The sequence below is a fragment of the Paroedura picta genome, chromosome 5 (assembly GCF_049243985.1).
Source record: "Paroedura picta isolate Pp20150507F chromosome 5, Ppicta_v3.0, whole genome shotgun sequence".
NCBI lineage: Eukaryota > Metazoa > Chordata > Lepidosauria > Squamata > Gekkonidae > Paroedura > Paroedura picta.
In genome coordinates, this window is record NC_135373.1 from 76,238,599 (window position 1) to 76,257,787 (window position 19,189).

Genomic DNA, 19,189 nt, shown 5'->3' on the forward strand with positions numbered 1-19,189 from the left:
TTTTCTGGTCTGAATTACTTTGTGGGAGGTGGAGAAGAGGAACAAGAAATGGTATGGACTTAAACTCCTTATTGTATTTCTTGGGACTAAAAGTCCTTAACTCTTCAAACTAAAAATAAACACAGGGGGACTTGTTCACAGAATGACCTGTCAGTTTGGAAATGCCCCCTCCCCCCTCCCCCCTCCCCCCTCCCCCCTCCCTCCCTCTCTCTCTCTCACACACACACACACACAAAGCAAAGAAAGCAAATAATATAAAACCAGGAAAAACACTTTAGCATTTTTAATGTATCAGGACACCGCCCTCCACCCCCCCAGGCCCATTTTTTAAAATACTTCCTGGTGAAAAGTCAGCTCAGAAGACAGAAACTCTTATAAGTTATTGTTGTTGTTGTTGTTTGGTTTTTTTTTTGGGGGGGGGGCGGCAGACAGTGAAAATAACTTCAATACATTTTGAAAGGTAGGATGGGATTCCAGGATGGGTTTTATAATTCTATCAGCTGCAGTCTCATCAACACTGTCTTCTTCTCTGTTGCACATCCCGTCCCACAACTGCCTAGAATTTATGGATTTATTAATAAATGGCTAGTGGATTCAAAGCAGGACTAATCTGATTTCAGGAATAGCAGGTCCACTAGATTAGCTGCCACACACCCCTTTTGTTTAAGCATTTGTAGACCGAAACATCCTGTCAAGTCTGTTGCTGTGGGAGAGCATACTTGGGAGACAAAAGCAATGCTGTGGTCTAACCAGGAGGTCTATGACTCTCTCAGTGAATTATTCACTACTTTGCTGTGGTCTGCATGCCAGGTCAGCTGGTGTTCACGGCAGGGAGTACAACATTATTCATTATCAGATCTTTACTTTTCTGTCTTGGAAAGTATTTCCCCCCCTCTGTTCCCCCTTCATTGCGCTTTCAGGTTTTAACAAGACATTGCATTCTTTTAAACTTCCCCTGGGCAGCAAGGTTTTCCCCCTTTTCTCCCCTACCTCCTTTTTCACTCGGAGAGGTACAACAATAATAGGTAGGAAGCCTGAGCAGTTGTAAATTGTAGCAGTTAATGTCAAATTGACGGGGCAGTGATCAAATGGAAGTTCATAACCACAAAATGCAACCTGGGGGTGGAATGCTGGGTGTGTTTTCCCCCTCCCCTCAAAGATTTCTAATGGCTGAGCTATAAAATCATAAAATAGAAGTCTTTTTCCACTGTGAAAGTTAACAAAGATTTTATTTGGGTGACCAGAAGTATTAACAAGGTTGGAACTGGACTTTTTACAAGGCTAGCTACACTGGCAATGGGGCTGACCATCTTGATTTGAAAAGGCACTTGAACAAACAACACCTGCATTGTGTTTCTATTATGGAACATCCTGGGCTCAACTTAAATGGTTCCCTCGTCCAGTATTTATGACGCTGTCTAATTGGAAGCAACTGGTCTGAAAGCAGGAAGGCAGTGCACATCTTAAAAACTGGGTGGGATTGTGAGATGGAGAATAGCCATTATTTTAGTAGTACTTTGTTAGTCACCACATTTCTCTCAGTCCATTTGAAAAACTGAAATGCAGATGAAATCTATACCCCTCTGAAGTCCTCTGGGCATGGACCATTCTCCACATAAGAGTATCCCATCTTTCTCCAGCCATACCTACAGACAACCAGACACTAGAGAGGTAGATCTGACTTTCTTTACATGGCAAAAATCATCTTTAACAAAAAGATTGTGGGTTTAATTAGCCACCCTGCTTGCTGCATGCCACAACTTCTTTGTTACTTGTCTCAAAACCAGAATCCCGAGGGCAAGGTGCTAAAAACCATTTAGCATCTACCTGAAATGACTCTACTGCACTCTTATCACAAGCTTAGGCCTTGAGGTAGCTATTTATTTATTATATTTACAGACCACCCTCCCTGAAGGCTCGGGGCAGTTTACATACAACAGAAACTATACAGATAACTTAGTTTAACAATAATAAATTAATATGCCTTTGCTGGAGCAGCTTATAATTCTACCTCCCTGCTAAACAAGAATGCTTTCTCCCTTATTCCTATGACTGTATGGCTTTTTTCATTTGTGGAATCTCCATAGCTTGCTGACTGTCCTTTTCCCATACTTTCTACTGGTGCATCCAATCTGATGCAGTACAATCTATTTGAGTTAATATAAGTTCTGAGTGATTCTCATGTTACCTTATGCACATAGAATTGAACATCTGATTGAAACCACACATTGATTGAGGTATTAGTCCCTGGTTTCATTTGTCAACTGAATGCACATTGGCTCTTACAAATAGGCGCATATGTAATCACAGTAACATGGAAAGGGCTCGTTTTACCACCAATTACTGTGGCTGTGAATGGTCCCCATGTTTAAGAACATAAGAACATCAGAGTTCTTTGTTGCTTTTCTACTTCAGCGAAGAGACTGGTTGATAATTTCAAAGAAACAACAAAAGTATAAAATAAATCATGTTGAATCAGGCCAATGGCCTGTCCAGTCCAACACTCTGTGTCACACAATGGCCAAAACCCAGGTGCTATCGGGATGTCCACTAGCTGGGACAGAACTCTAGAAGCCCTCCCACTGCTGTCCCCCAAGCGCCAAGAATACAGAGCACCATTACCCCAGACTTATCTTGTTTAAACTGAATATGGCATAGGAAATGTCACAGACATTTCATAGCCTTTCATAGACCTTTGACTTTTTTGCCTACTATTTTTCTCTATTCTAGTATGTGTGTGTGTGTATGCACATACTGAGCATAAGTCATATTGTACATCTGATGACGCAATTCATAGTCTACAAAAGGTTAATCAATCTGTTAATCAAACGTCTGTTTTGTCTATGTTAATGCAGACTAAGGGCTTTTCTACACGCTTGATTTACTTGTGGTTTTCTTGGCACTCGATCCACAAGCATTAGAATCAGTTTGGACATGGATCTTCTGCACATCTGTCCTCTCTCTACATTTTCACAGTTGTGAAGTGAGTTAATTTTCTTACACACATGCCACCAATAATAAGGATTATTAAGGAATGGTGCTGTCATCATTGATAGTGTCATGGGTTGCACACACACACACTCATTATAAACAGCACTGAAATAGAAAAAGCAGGGCGTCTCAGAGGGAAGAGTGGTTTGACCATCACAATTCAATCATTGAGAATTTTCCAGCCATATAATGCATATATTACAGAAGAGTCCTTACTATAGCTTCATTTTTCCTCTCTTTGACCATTTACCATACATGGTCTACAATGTTTTTTAGCTTTATTTAGTTCCACCCTTTGGAGTACAAATCTTCCTTTATGTCTGAATGGAGAAGGATTAAAGTTTTAATGGACAATCTTTCTATTGTATTATCTCTCAGTTGAGAATGCTTTAAAAGATCATTCAGAAAATGCCACAGGAGAACACTCATTTTGTGCCCACTCATCAGATACATTTTTTTAAAAGTATGTGATATGATGACTATGTTAGCAAGACAGAGATTTCAGTTATCCAGTTAATGCAGGAGGATTAATTGCCTATGGATATTAGCTGTAGAGTTGAAAGAATATCTATCTATCTATCTATCTATCTATCTATCTATCTATCTATCTATCTATCTATCTATCTATCTATCTATCCATCCATCCATCCATCCATCCATCCATCCATCCATCCATCCATCCATCCATCCATCCATCCATCCATCCATCCATCCATCCATCCATCCATCCATCCATCCATCCATCCATCCATCCATCCATCCATCCATCCAATTTCTATATTGCCCTCCCATAAGGCTCAGGGTGGTTTACATAAATCATAAATCATAGGGATATATGTTGCAATCATAATAAAAACAACCTCCCTGAGCTTCCGGGGAGGGCGGTATCCATTGTTCCTCTATATATTTGTTAAACAGCCTGGGGGTGGAACATGTTCAGCTGTCCAAGTTGGAATAGGGCCAATCAGGGTGCAGCCAGCAACACTGGCTGCACCCTGATTGGCCCTGCCCTTACAGCTCCCTCCCTCCTTGGATGCTAGCCACATTCCTCTCAGATGCGCCAGAGGCAGAGAGAGACACATAGAGCCCTGCTGAACACGAGCCCTCATTCCCTCCTATCGCTCCTGCTGCAAGGGGGGGAGAGAGAGAAACAAAGAGAGCTGCCCCAAGCTGCTGACCAGCCCTGGTTCCCTCCTACAAACCAGCCCTAATTACCTGCTATGCCTCCTACTGTGAGGCATGCCAAGAGACATGCAGTGAGAGGGAGAGAGAGACACACAGAGACAGATCTGCACCTCCCGGGGTCCCCTGGGTCCTAGCGCCCATTTCATTCCTGGTTGCAATGGGCTTTCTTGCTAATAAACAAACAAACAACCATAACAGTGGGAACCCAAATTGAGTCATGATGGTATAACAGTTAACAGTACAATAATAATTTCCTAAACAAGAACGTGTAGGGAGGTCAGTTGGCTCAGGACATGGCAGGGATGTCAGGGAGGTCAGCAGATAATATTAAGTCAGTCAGTCTCAACCAAATGCCTGGTGGAGGAGCTCACTTTTACAGGACCTGTGGAATTATGGGAGTTCAGGAAGGACCCTGATCTCTTCAGGGTGCTTGTTCCACCAGGTGGGGGGCAGTACAGAGAAGGTTCTGGCCCTGGTAGAGGCTTGACATGCTTCTTTGGGGCCAGAGATCACCAGATAGTTGGAGGTGGCAGAGCGTAAATTAGAGAAACGTGAAATTTAGCCTTTGAACTGAATTAAAAACTCAAATTTTAGTATAATATTTGAGTTTCAAGATTTTAGTTTTCAATAAAATGTTCACACCCACACACTATATAAAGAACAGCCTTATTCTAGGTAAGAGATGGTCTGTGATGGTCTGGGTTTGCATGATACTTGATGAAAATAAGCAGGTATGGGTGTAGTTAATGTCTTCATGGAAGAGCTTTCCTGTCCTTTTGAAGAGCTCTTTCTCTAATGAGAGGTAAAGTTCTCTTATGTTCTCCTCCCTCACCCTGTCCCACCTGGATCCACAGCCACTGATCAGCTGTAAAAGTCGCACCACTTCAGGAGCCTTTTTTCAACCATGGGGGCTGGCTGTTGCTAAAACAGCATGGAGGATTATTTGCAAGGGAAAATAATGTGGCTGGAGGGTTAAACTCTTATTTCTCTCTCCCCCCCCCCCCGTCACTGGTACAAATATTATCACTCCAGTGAAAAAGCAGGGAGAAAGTGGTGCTTTTCAGGGGGGAAATGGCAGAAGGAAAGGGTTGAAGGCCCGTAGTTCCTGGAGCTCTGTAAAAGAAAAAAAAGTCATTCAAAATGATTAGATAGTTACATGTAATATGTAGTTCCATGCATAGAAGGGCCAAACCAGACATTACAATTTCCCATGGGTTGGATCTTTTCCCCCTGTCTATCACACATCAGCTGTTGAGAACTCACTTCTGAAGTACAAGGAGGCCGAATGTAAAATATAAATCTTCAGACGTGCACATACCTAACCTGCCTTTCCTTGTTACCCGTTAAACAATTATGAATTCCGTTTAGGCTTCCCGTCTTCTGATGAGGGGGGATCAAAAAAGGTGTGGTTTACTGTAGGTGAAATGTAGCAAAGACACATTTAACTTATGCTAGTCAAGGTTGCACCACCCCGTTAATGGGTGACCTTCATCTCCCAATTTAAAGCTAAAACTAAAGAGTTTTGTCTTCTTGTACCCCCTTAAAAAGGGAAGGTATCCCCTGTGCAAGCACCAAGTCATGTCTGACCCTTGGGGTGATGCCCGCTAGCGTTTTCATGGCAGACTCAATACGGGGTGGTTTGCTATTTAGGGAGGGGAAGGGCAGAAAACCTCTGTGTTTGCTTATGTGTACCAACTTGCTTAACCTTCAAGTACCCAAGTCAGAGCAATAACTGTAGCCTGGCTTTAGAACTGGAAATAGGGAGCTGTGCTTTGAGGCACCTGGGCCTACTGTGGAAGAACAAATAACAAATGTACCTTGCTTAACTGCCAAGAAAAACAGGATTTTTTAAAATGTAAAGTATAAGCCTTTACCACTTTTCTGCAAAATTGACTTTCTTAGTAATTTTGTACTTATTTGTATAGGCTGATAAATGTATAGTCTTATAAACTCTCTTGTCAAAATATGAGTGATGAATACAGACACCCATTTACAAATTACATCTGATTAACTGCTGGCTTTTCAAAGGAATGCAGCCATTTATTTATTTAGAAAATTTATATGCTGCCTTTCCAGAGATTTGCTCAAGGCGACTTGCTCAAAGCAGCTGTTTTCCTCACTTCTCTGTCCCAGTCAAACGGAATGAATGTCCAGTGGCACCTTAAAGGTGAACAACGTTTATTTCAGAGGAAGTGAACTGTGACTCGTGAAAAGTTCATACTGAAATAAATGTTAATCTTTAAGTTGCCAGAGGAATTTTGTTTTATTTTGCTCTAATGGACTAACCTAGTGATCCCATTTGTAATCTCTTTTAGTTGCCTGTTCTACAACTTGAAATTACAATTTAATCCAGTTAGATTTTGTCTGTGCTCCTGCAACCAAAGCACTCTGTGAGGGCTGGGGTGTTAATCTCTTTCAAGGGATTTGTTAGCAGTTTAGGTGGCAAGCTATTTCATCCAAGGCAGTTCCATCATCTGAGACCTGGGCTTCATTGCTATCACCTGCCATTCCTGGCTTGGTCTTGACAAAAGATATATGAAACTAAGGCTAAGGTGACCAGTTTTTAAAACTGGTAAACCGGGACACCATTGACCGGGGGGCGGGGGGGGGGTTCTTGATTTAAAATGTGGTCTATATGGAGCAACAAAAAGTTTCATAGAATGCATAGAACGCAAAAATAGTATTGTAATATATATACAATTTGCCAGGTGCCCCCAGATGTCCCTCCAAAAGTGGGGAAATCTGATCACCTTACCTTCAGGTAACCAAAGGGCAAATTTTGCAGGTGTTGACACAGACTGAGCCTTCGGGGAGGGCGGTATATAAATCTAAATAAATAAAAATAAAAAAATAAAATAAGAAACATGGGGAAGAAGGTGGATTGTAGGGGTGGTAACAAGACTGAGGAATAAATGGCATTCGTTAAGGATTATCACACAAGGCTGATTGCTCTAGCCCCTTGATTTTCCAGCGAGCCAAACAGTATATCATCTGAGCATTCATATGAAACAAACTTGGATACAATTGTTTCTTTGATTTTAGACCAGATCTTTTTTAAAAAAAATAACTCCTTGGTTAATTTATTTTATTTACTGTTTTTTTTAGACCACCCCCCTGGCAAGCTGGCTCAGGGAAGTGTACAGAATTGTATAAAATACAAGGTTAAATCAAACAAAATTGAGTTTTAAAATGAATTTGAATAAATAATGGCAGCTTAAAAACAGCAGTCATATTTCCACAGGATATCTATGAGTAGGTGAGTATGTATGTATGTATGTATGTATGTATGTATGTATGTATGTATGTATGTATGTATGTATGAGACTTTATTGTTTCCAGCCATAGGCCATTACAATGTTAGCAATATCATACCAGATAATATCAAAAATCAGTAAAACAATTAAAACAATCTATGCAGTGGTCCATAGATAAAAAACTATAATTCCGGTCTCTAGCTCTCTGGTGGCATGAATTTGGCTCAAATTTTCCTTGCTGCTAGTGCAAATAATGGGACATGATAACTGATTAGGGGGTTGGTATCCGATAATAAAAAGACAATTTTGTCTACATTTACAGGGAAGTTCTGGCCATTCAAAAATCTCTCAATATATTTGGTTCTAGGCTCCAAGTATATTGGACAATCCAAAACATAATGACAGAGGTCTTCAACAGCAGGTTCTCCACAGATACTTAGGTGGAGGCAAAAGTCACACCAGAAGAACGGCCTGAGAGTAGGGCTGGTGGCATAGCTTGAAAGTCTCAATGGGAGTGGATGAGTACATCAATAGGTAGATAACATCCTGTAGGGCTATTAGCAGGCCAATAAAACAATTTCATTTGCACAGGCCCGCACACAACCATTTCTATGCATGTCAGGAGCATCCACATTAAGCCACAAAGATATTTGGTCTTCTTGAGTACTTCAGGCAAAAAGCTTGTTGATCAGGCTGTGCTTCCTGTCCCCTCCCCCCCTGCAAATCTCTCTCTCTTCTCTCTCCATTAAAGCACTCAAAAGCAAGCACAATGCCTTTCAGTGTAAGTCCAAATATCCAACCTGAGTTAAATTCCTGCTTTAAACATTTCAGAGTTTACATACGGCAAGAAATTCCTAAATCTCTGAATGTGAACTTTCAAATTGCTCTGCAGAGCAGCATGGGTGCAGCTGGCTTTTAAAGCCTTTGAAGTCTTCTGTAACACATCACTTCCAAAGCCTGTGTTCACAGTAGTATAACTATGTGTGCCATAGCTTTTCTGTCACAGCACACTGGGAACCTTGCCATTTTTACAGATTCTGTGTGCCTTGATAGGCGGAGTGTTGGGAAATGCAATGCTTGCAAGGAAGTCACATTACCGTCTGTAAGTTTGCTCATGACATATCCCCAGTTGTTTCTTTATAATTAGTATATATTATTGTAGTCTTCTAATTATCCAATCCTTACTCCTCCCAAGCTCTTAGGTAACAGAATTACTTCATATTTTTTCTTACAAAGAATGTATGCATGGATTTGACCCATTATGCATGGCAGCAGCCACTCCGGGCTGCTGCCGGGCATTGCACTGGGGTAGGATGCCCTGGTGCTTCCCATGTACTCATGGGGGAGGAATCCCCTGGAGTATGTGGCCTGTCCCGGCATAGCGTGGGCACGCACACATGCACAAAACTGGGGCTGGAAAGCCTGACTCGCTGCTTGAAGGCAGCAACAGTGAGAAGGTGAGTGGGGGGAATGGCGCTCCACCACACAATTGTGGGGAGCAGCATGCTGCTCTCCCACCAAGGTGGTGGTGGTGGGACTCCCCTGTCGGTTCCGCGGAGCCAACAGGGACACGCAGTGTCCCTCTAGGTACACCGTAGGTTGAGGGAAAGGATTGGCCTGACCCAGCCCCTGCTGGCACCTGCGGTATTCAAGGGAATGAGGAAGATTCTGGGTTCCCTTGTCACGGGTCTTTCGGGGCGCTGTGCCAGGCCAGGGCTGGGATGGCAGCAGGAGGGTGCATAATCGGGGCTGCCCTGCTGCCGCCATCCTGGATTTCTAGCCCCGTGCATAATCGGTCTTTGTGAAGACATGTTGCACCAAAGAGACCATCTTTGGTTCCCCTCCAGCCTTCCCAGCCATGATGTCTTAAGAAAATATTTCTGCTCTGTGTGGAGTCCTCTCAGAGTTTAGAGGTGTCCTAAACTAACCAAAAATTAACCCTCAGCCTCTTATGGAAAAAAACTAAACTGCTCTATTTTTAGATATAATACATTTTAATCGAAGAGATACTGCTTGCAATAACTCCAGTAGCCATTTTACCAAATCTCTTGCTGTTTTTTCCCCATGCTCCATTCAGATACAGATGGTACCTCCTCCAAACAGTTATTCTTTATTAGCTACATGATATTTGTGTATTCTTTACTGTATGCAGGATGTTCTTCAATATGGACAAAGAACTTAGAAGAATTGGGTAGATGAGCAAAAGGCATCATATCTCTGAGGTAATTATATGGAGAGCCTTTTCAACATCTCTACCTTTTGCTTTTAGCATTTTAGAAATGATTATCCCAACCCAAGCCCACAAAATTCTCATTCCAAACTGTATAAGGTAGATAACCTTTGGGTTTGCTGTGTTTTCTGCCCACAAAGAAGTTCCATTTGGAGTATTTTACTAATCAGTGCCCAGAGCCAAAAGGCAGTTAGGCACCTGCTGCTTCTGTTCCTAGGATGCCATGGCATCATAACTCAGGCAACATTCACTGTTTTTTTTATTTTGACTTCTAGATATCATTCTGTATGAGGAACTTTCACTATATAAGGCTGGACCTTAGCAACACAATATTTAGTTCTAATGTTACAGCAGCCATAGAAACTTGGTGTTAGATTTGCTCCCCAACAAATCAGTGTTCATTGCTGAAACTGTGAAGTTGCTCACCATCTTAACAATGTCACTCTTTGGTTTGAGAAACATGCAAATGTTAGGTTGATCTGGTTGCAGAGGAAAGTGAACAGAGAAATCCAAGATTATATTGATTTTTGTGTGAACGTCCTAATAGAAGAGAACTTCTTTACTGTCTTTATATATCTATATCCAATTTGCTCCTCTTCATTTTTACTTTGTCCAGCAAATCTCACAAAAATATTTTCCCCTTGCTAGATGAAAATAATATTTTCCCATTCAAAATTATAATAGCACCATTTCCTTCCACTTTCATCCCCCAAATGCCCAAAATTTGCCTCCATTTTCATGAACTGGTGGACACTTCTATGAACAATGTAGCAGCAGTTACCCAACTTAGTTGACAAATGGGCCACACTAAGATTGGCTTGAATGAAAGAGGATGGTATCATTTCACACACCCCGCATCTTTCAATGAAAGAGAATGCCAGACTTCTGTTAGCAAGACAGCTGGTGGTACTATTTCACTAAACCTAGGCCTGTCATCACTAAGGAGAATAGCCTGGGCATTTTAATGATTGGGACAACCAATGATTTGATTTAGCCAAAACAATTTCTTAAATATACATTTTCATATAAAACAAGCAATATATAAAACCCATGAATGAGTACTAACCATATGAGTGATGCATTTATTAAATCTAGTTCAACCAACATATAATTTTTTTGTAGAGTAATAACATTCATTATCGTAAGCCCAAATAGAAAATAATGAAACAGACCATGTTAATATAATTTTGGCTTGGGTGCTTTGATGTGTCTGGGACATGGGACCTAATACCATACTAACGGCACAAACATATAGTGGATATATATACAAATAAGATGATGATGTATTAGCTTGAGGTGGCTGCATTAGAAATAGGCACTGGCACAGAGTACCTTCCATTGGGAGGAACAGTCTGAACAAAGCCCGGCTGGCCATGGGGACCTTATTTGTTATAGGATTGCTGTCTCTGGGTTCAGAATTACCTGGAAATTTGAGAAAGAGTCTTGGGAGGGTTTTGTTTGGGGAGGGAAGAGACCTCAGTATGTACTTATAATGCCATAGAGCAGGGGTGGTCAAACTGTGGCTCTCCAGATGTATATGACCCACATACTTGAGGGTCTGCCTGGCACCCTATGCCCTCCACAGGGCCTTACGCTCTGCGGGGACAAATTTGTTGGTGATTCCTGGCCCCTTGGAGGTGTGCCTGGCCTCGACCAGGGTCAGGGCCTTCTCAGTCCCGGCCCCTACCTGGTGGAATGAGCTCCCGGAAGAGCTGCGGGCCCTGTGGGATTTATCAGCCTTCTGTAGGGCCTGCAAAATGGAGCTCTTCCACCAGGCCTATGGTTGAGACTGGCACCTCCTTGTAAGATCGGGGCCCCCTTCCCCCTTTCCCCTCTCAGGGCTATATATGCAATGCTCCTGCTCTCCTCCCTGGGAATGCCACCATTGTTGGGTTGGACAGTGTATTTGTTTTTGTAGGATGTTTTTATATACTAGGGTTTTATGGGTTTTTAGGGGAGTGGCGGGCTATAAATCGAAGTAACAACAACAACAACAACAACAACAACAGTCACCATGAGCTCAAAGGTAATTGTAGTCTATGGAAATTTGGAGAGCCACATTTTGGCCAATCCAGCCATACACACTGTTCTCCAAAGCAGCCATTTCTTCCTGGGGAACTGATTTCTGAATTTGGGAAATTATGTTTGTAATTATGGGAGACTACCAGGCCCAACCTGGAAGTTGGCAATCTTAGGACAGGCCTGATATATCTCTAGCCACTACCCCATATCCCCTCCCTGGAATACTAGACATGAGGGACCATGGGAAATGTAGCTTACTCAGAATGTTTGTGTCCTTAGTATGGTATTAGGTCCCATGTCCCAGAACTACATTAAGGTGACCAGATTTTAACATTGGTAAAGCAGGACACCATTGACCGGGGGGGGGGGGTGTCGATAAAAAAATTTGTCTGTATGGAACAACAAAAAGTTTCATAGAATGCATAGAATGCAAAAATAGTATTGTAATATATATATTTTAATTTCAACATAACTACAATTTGCCAGGTACCCCCAGATGTCCCTCCAAAAGTGGGACAATCTGGTCACCTTAAACTACATATCCCAGAACTACTTCTTACTGAGCTCCTTCTGGGTATTTTTAAAAACCTATAATTAAGACATAAGAATATTTAGAGACTTCACAGTTGCCATGCCTGAACTAAGTAAGCAATGACACAAGATGAGTGTTTCAAAACATCTGTGCTTCCCAAAAGGCCAGAAAGTGTGTGTATTAGCTGTGACCATTCACAGTTTAAAATCTTACTTGGCAGGTGAGAGATATGTTGATCTTAGACTGGCAATAAAAACAGTTGTGCACCAGCTGTTACTGCCATCTACCCTTTTAATCGGGCTGTTGAGGCCAGATTTCAGGATTGTATTACCTATAGCTCAGCCGATATCTTCATCTTTCATTGCTAATCAGTCATCTCCACAACTTGGATTGCTCAGTGGACTATTAAGGAATGTTTTGTGAGGTATCCTTATTGCTTTTGCTCTCACACATAAATTAATTTTTATTTTGACCCATGCAGTTAAAACATAAATAATACGGAGTACATATTTCATTCCTCTACTGTGCAAACTTAAATCTTAAACTGCTGAACAAAGCTGGATTTGTGGATAAACTACAGTTTAGACATTCACCAGTGGTGGTGGTGGTGGTGAGCCCTAATTCACTGCTCAGACTGGAGGTGGGAGATTTTTTTTTAAAGGCCTTCAGGCAAATGGTGTGACCTCAAAGGATTGTCAGTCCTCCCTACAAATTGCTAGGATTCCAAGAGGGATCTGATCATGTTTGGGTTTACTGGAAGTGACATCATACCACTATTGATGGCCTCCCCCTCCCCCGTGTTCCTGCCCTTCCAGCTTGCCAGTTGTCCTCCTGCTGCCATTTGCTTCAATATTTATAAGTGTCCTTTTTTGTGAAAATGATAAAATATTGTCTTTGTTTTATCTTAAACTGATGCTCTTAAATTGATGGACTTAAGAGACTTGTATCACGGTCCTGCTGATGGAGGCATTTGAGAATGATAATTTATGGAGTGTATATAAAAACTGCATAAAATAATAACATTGTTTAAGTGAAACAAAATTGGAATGTTGTGAACCTAAAGCTTGCAAAGCTTGGCCAAAACACCTTATCATACCATTTCTCTTTATCATTTTATAACTTATATCTATAGAAAGTTCTTCATGTAATTGTATTTATCCTTGTAGCAGACCTGTTAAGTAAGCAGGTCATATCTCTGGTCTGTGGAACTGAAATGGAGAAAGTGTTTTCTAGAAGCCACAGACTGAGTTCATTCCTAAGAGTGGATTTGAGGGGAAAGAAATGGGGTAAGTTCTGGCAAGGTTTCACAAAATGCTGAAAAATAGTTTTGCCTAGATTGGACAATTCAAATTATGACCATGCTGGTGCTACAAAAACTGCTGTGTAGTAGGTTGCAGTATTGGAAAATTGCCTTACCAGTGTTTGAAAACTGCCTTATTCTGTGTCATGTACCCCTGTGCTAGCACTGATGGCTGCCAGGTAGGCATGGCAGTGGCATGCAGCTCTTCAGACATGGTGGATTTCATATGGCATAGCCTCCATCTGATTATTGCCACACAGTAACCTGCCACATAGTCATCATTTTGATGTCCTTTTGACACAGGAGAGTATAACAAAGGAAATATCTGTACATGTTCATGAGTGTTCTGAAAAACATACATATTTTTTTTCATTGTTCAAATGAAACCAACATGTAATATGCAAAATTATTTTCAATCTCAGACCTCATGTTTGCAAGTCTTGATCTAAAGAAAATTTCATCAGTGCAATGCAGCAACAGACAATGGTTTCTACATTTCTATAGCATATGAACCCAAAACTCTATATAATTTCTGAAGGTTTTTAGAGAATCATGGGGAAAAGTTGATTTCTAAAGCAGACTAGGCTTGGCTTATTAAATATATCTACTTGAAGCCATCAGAGATAGTGCTTCTGGGAGATACAGAGCTTCTCATGACTTGCTGTAGTGGTTAGGAGAGTGGACTTCTAATCTGGTGATCCAGATATGATTCCCCACATCTCCCCCACATAAGCCAGCTGGGTGACCTTGGCACAGCACTGATAAAGCTTTTCTGAATGAGCCCTGTAATATCAGGGCTCTCTCAGCCTCACCTACCTCACAAGGTGTCTATTGTGGGAAGAGGAAAGGGATGGCGATTGTAAGCCACTTTGAGACTCCTTCGGGTAAAGAAAAGTGTCATATAAGAACCAACTATTCTTTAAGATTCTTCAGAAAGCTGGTTTCTGTGTGGTGTACTACTGTACCACCTGCTGTTAATGAAGATGTCAAATGTGTACAGTCCCATACAGATCAAAAATGTGCATATTTTCCCCTTACTAAAAATGTTGGGACAAATTACAGCAGGATACGTCTAACACCAAAACTTTCAGACATGGAGAGGTAAATATATATGTTTGTTGACTGCCATGCCAGTCAAAATAAATATTTTTTCATTCATTCACCCAGCACTTGGCATGTCTTCAGTACACTATTATGTGTTATGAGAATTTAAGGAATCTATTAGAAAATATTCATTACATTTATCCTTTGACTGACAATAGGCTGAATTCCACTTGTTATTCTAGGAATTGGTTTGGTTATTAATGCAGCCTTTGTTACCACTGTGTTATATTTGTTATTATTAATTGCTGAGTTTAGCTATTGAAAGTTTCAAGCTTCTTTAAAAGTTTGTTTAAACTACATACAATGTGACCTACTTTCTAGCAATGGAAAAAGCAAAATAAATTAAAGTGGTGGAAAAATGAATTCAGCTTGACAGTATTTTAACTATCCATTCTTTTAAAGGTATAGGATGATTTTAACCTATTTACAGATTGCCAGAGGGCAAAAGTAAGGGGGGGGGAGAAGAGAAGCAACATTCTTTCTCAGTTGAGCTCAGAATGTCAGCTTTGCCAAATAAAATGAAGCCAAAGACATTAACTTCCAAGAGACTTTCCAAGCTCAAGAGAACATCGGGAATGTATTTACATGAAAACGACTAGGTTTGCTTTGTCACCCTGGCAAGTAGTCATTGACTTTTTCCATTATCTACCATCAAATTAATCTTCACAGTACACTGTTGGCTGGACTATAAGTAAAATTTCTACACATTTATATACATGGATCTTCCACTGGGTTAACCTTTCCAAAGACTATTGTAGGGAGTGCAATAGAATAGAAACACACAGTTTTGATTATTTATATGGGTAAAAGGACCAATTCCTCTGTAGTTTAGCTGCATGCATATCAGCTAAATTCAGCATGTGATGGATCAGCACTATGATTGTTTCAGCATGTGCTGAACCCATAACTCACTACCACACCCTCATAAAGTTGCCAGAAGAGAATTGGCTGTAGTGTAGTGTGTGTTGAGCTACATGCTGGCTAAAGAGTGAAGCAAATTCATGAATGCTTCAGCAAAGGCAATGCTGACTCTAGGCTTTGGGGAGCTCTTAATAGGCCCCTTTTACCTGGAAGACATGGTCCATGTAAAACACACTATCTCTGACTGTTTTGAGTGCTCCCTTTGAAATGAGAAGGGCTATGTTACTGGTCAGTGGAGGTAATGTGGGAGTCTTTTCCCAACTCAAACTAGCAAAGAACTGTTGAGAACAGCCTGAACTGAAATAATGATGTGTAAATCTTTTTTTCTAAAAGAAGGCATTTTCAGCTGTGGAATTTGTTGTATTACTTGTAGGGAAGCTTCGTAGCTCAGTGGTAGAACATGTTCTTTGCATCTACAAATTAAATGGTTTCATCTTTGGTTCTTCACATAGGATCACACTACATTTTGAATTTGGAAGTAAAGGCACAGCCTTTGTAGAATCAAATTATACTGAGAAACCCTTAATTCACACATTTTTAACCAGGGTTTTGTAAAATCTTGAGGCTTTTTGACGACCCTAGATGAGTAGGAGTTAATTCATTTTTAATTTTTTTTAATTGTTAAACACATATGATATGACCATATGTTGACATGCTCCCTCCCCTCCCAATAGCCAAGATGGACTTGGAGGGGATAGGAAGGGGAGGGGCCCTGGGTGGGCAAGTACACAGCTATGCTTCCCAAGCATATTCTATATGATTGTGCCGCTTCTGGGGTTTATTGAAGCCTGAAGAATGTTTCAGGGGGTTTTCAATGGTAAAAAAGTTGAGAAAATCTGCATTACTTAATAAGAATGATTACCTTTCCCTGAACCTGTTCACAGCCATTTCCTTTATGGCTCTGCTGTTCCTTCAGTCTCATTTTGTTTTGATGTTTTTTTCTAGAGTAATACAAGGCAATCAAGTAAGCAGGATGACACCTCATTATTCTAGATAGCCATTCAGAATGATTGAAGTGCTGATGTGTTGATCTTATTTAGATCAAATGAAACATATTAGGAATGAGAAAATGGACTAAAGATAACCCAGCACCAGGGCAGAAGAATGGCACCGATCTAACAGTTCACCAACTAAAATAAGGATGATGCCACCTCTCAGGGAGGTTATTGTACAATCATTCTTTGGACACAGAAAAAGCTGTTTCATCAGAGGCCCCCGTCTCATATAAATTGAGAGGTCCATCTGAAAAAGGGCTTAATCCTACAACACAGTTATCATCACTGTCTTCTAGAATTCATCCTCCAGTTAGGAGGAGATCCATTGTTGCATGGTACCCGCAGTTTCCTATCCAAGAAGGAAATCTTAGAGGACAACATGGTCAATGGTAATGAATGCTATTGACAAATGTGGGAGAATCATATTTGTCCTGTCTTTTCCAGTATATATCATTATAGTGACTAGGGAAGTGTCTTGCCAATTTCAGGACTGAATTCCATGGAATGAGTCCAGATAATCTATATCATACAACAAAATGCCAGTATTTTACAGACAGTGACTTGTCCAAGGCCACCCAGAGAGTACTGGAACTGTACTGACATTTGACTCCAGTTTTCCTAAGTGTCTAGAAAGCTGTTCACTATCACATTTTGTGGATTACATTGTTAATCCCATTGGGGATCTGAAGAATTTTAACAGTGAGACTAGACTGACAGTTGTTTGGTTTTAGGAAAAATTTTTGTTTAGTATTAAAATAGAATCCAGTTTTGATAAATAGTCCACTATGGAGTGATATTGTATAATCTATTAGTCCAACAAAACAATGCTAATGTGAACTAAATAAATGTAAACAAATTTTCAGTTGCAAGCATTTCTTGGAATAAGCATAAAATCAAACCTGTCAGTACTTAGCTACAATTGTTTAGGATGAGAGAGACTGAGAAATTGAAAACGGGTTTAAAGTTAAAGGAGGTCTTTAGCATATGTGAGTACATTTTAGAACAATCTTAACACCGCCCGTGGCGCCGCGGGCGCCACGGACTAAATAAAAGGATAAGGGGTTCTGGGGTGGGATGTGTCCGGGATGAGGAAGGGTCCGAATTGGACCCTTCCTCTGGACAGACAATCGGAGGGACCAATTGGCAGGCGCACAGCGCCTGCCAATTGGTCTCTCCGATTCCCAGCCCCAGCAACTGCGAGCCGCGCGGCTCGCAGTTTCTCCTTTGCCACCAGCCTGACGCCCGAGGGCCGCTTCGGCCGCCCCGCCTCAGGAGACAACACCTCGCCACCGGCCCACCCAGCCTCGAGCAGCTGCCGGCCTCCACTGCACCAGAACCAGCAGAGCTGCCCCGACACAGCAACGAGCACGGCCATCACCAGCCCCGCTGACGAGCATGCCCAACATCGTTTCCTCCCTACCCTGCAACGACTCAGGTAGGGCCCACGCACGAGGGAGACCTCAAGGAGCCGACGGGTGACGGGGGAGGGTCTCAGGCTGCACAACCACCCAACCCAACTCCATAGGCCCTCCGCTTGCCATTCCGCCCCCCCCCCAAACCGCCGCCTTCTATGCATGCCAGCATTGCTGGCCGGCCGCCTCCACTTGCCTTCCGGCCTCCCCTTTCAAAGCCTGCTCTTCAGCCCGCCCTTACCAGTGGGCTTTGAAGCCACGCTAACAAAATTCTTCCTGCTATTCTATCTTGAAGGGCAACAAGCAAACAGGTTAGGCTCCCGGGGCTGCTGCACAGCCATGGTCTGTCCGCTCCATTTGAGAAACTCCTCTGCTCGGCCCCCACGTGCCTTCCTGGTCCGCTTTGAAGTCTCTTACCCGTTGAGAGCCGGCCAAGTTGTTTCAAAATCAGCTCTGGTTAATGCTGCCCCTCCCCCCCATGCTTCAAGGCCATCTCTCTTGCCTCACGTTGGACTCAAGAGCTCCACTTGCAAGACCGGGAAGCTGCTGGTTGCTGCTTTTTTTTTTTTCTCCAGCTCTCCGAGCTGTACTTTGCAGGCACCCAGAAGAGGCAAACGGGCTGCTAATGAGGAGGCGGGGACTTCACAGCTACACGTGAGGAGGCTGCGATTTAACCCCCACTCCCCGGCCAAACAAACATACAATGACTTAAGTAAATCATTAACAGGGGAGCTGCCGGTTGCTGCTTCTTTATCTCTCTGCCTGGGAACTGTAGCTTGCAGGCTCCCGGGAGAAGCGCACGGGCTGCTAATGAGGAAGAACTACTTGAGAAGTTTCACGAAGCCTGTGGAATGTACTGTGTCCACCAACACCTTTTAGCAATCCTGTGCAGAGGTCTGGAGATGTCCCGAGCACAGCACTCATGGAGGGCTCTCCTGTGCCAAGTCTTCCTTTCTTGGGACATTCCCTTGAAAAGCCTGGAGGATTTCTGCCTGTAGCTTTCAGGCTGGCATACAAGACAGTAAGTTCTGTCCAAACCTAACATACCCCCCTCCCCAAGTCTGCAGAGAGGCCACCCACATCCACTCCTCAGAGCCTTTGCCAGCCTGCCACCTTCTGTATTGCTGCGGCCAGGAGGGGAATGGAGGCAGGCCCCGGCTGTGCTTCTGGCCCAGGGGGTAAGGATTCCTCCCCCCCTTCCTTTCTTCCTCCCTTCTATCCATCCAGACAGTTCATCTCCGTT

General features: G+C 42.3%; 1 long non-coding RNA gene across 1 annotated transcript; it reads right to left on the bottom strand.

The window, feature by feature from the left end:
* Positions 1-214: 214 nt before the first annotated feature.
* On the bottom strand, positions 215-18,915 carry LOC143837973 (uncharacterized). The gene is made up of 3 exons (XR_013231154.1): positions 18,364-18,915; positions 6,932-7,004; positions 215-5,289 (listed from the first exon to the last, which is right to left on the bottom strand). It is a non-coding gene; the product is annotated as an uncharacterized LOC143837973 (long non-coding RNA).
* Between the last annotated feature and the right edge of the window lie 274 nt (positions 18,916-19,189).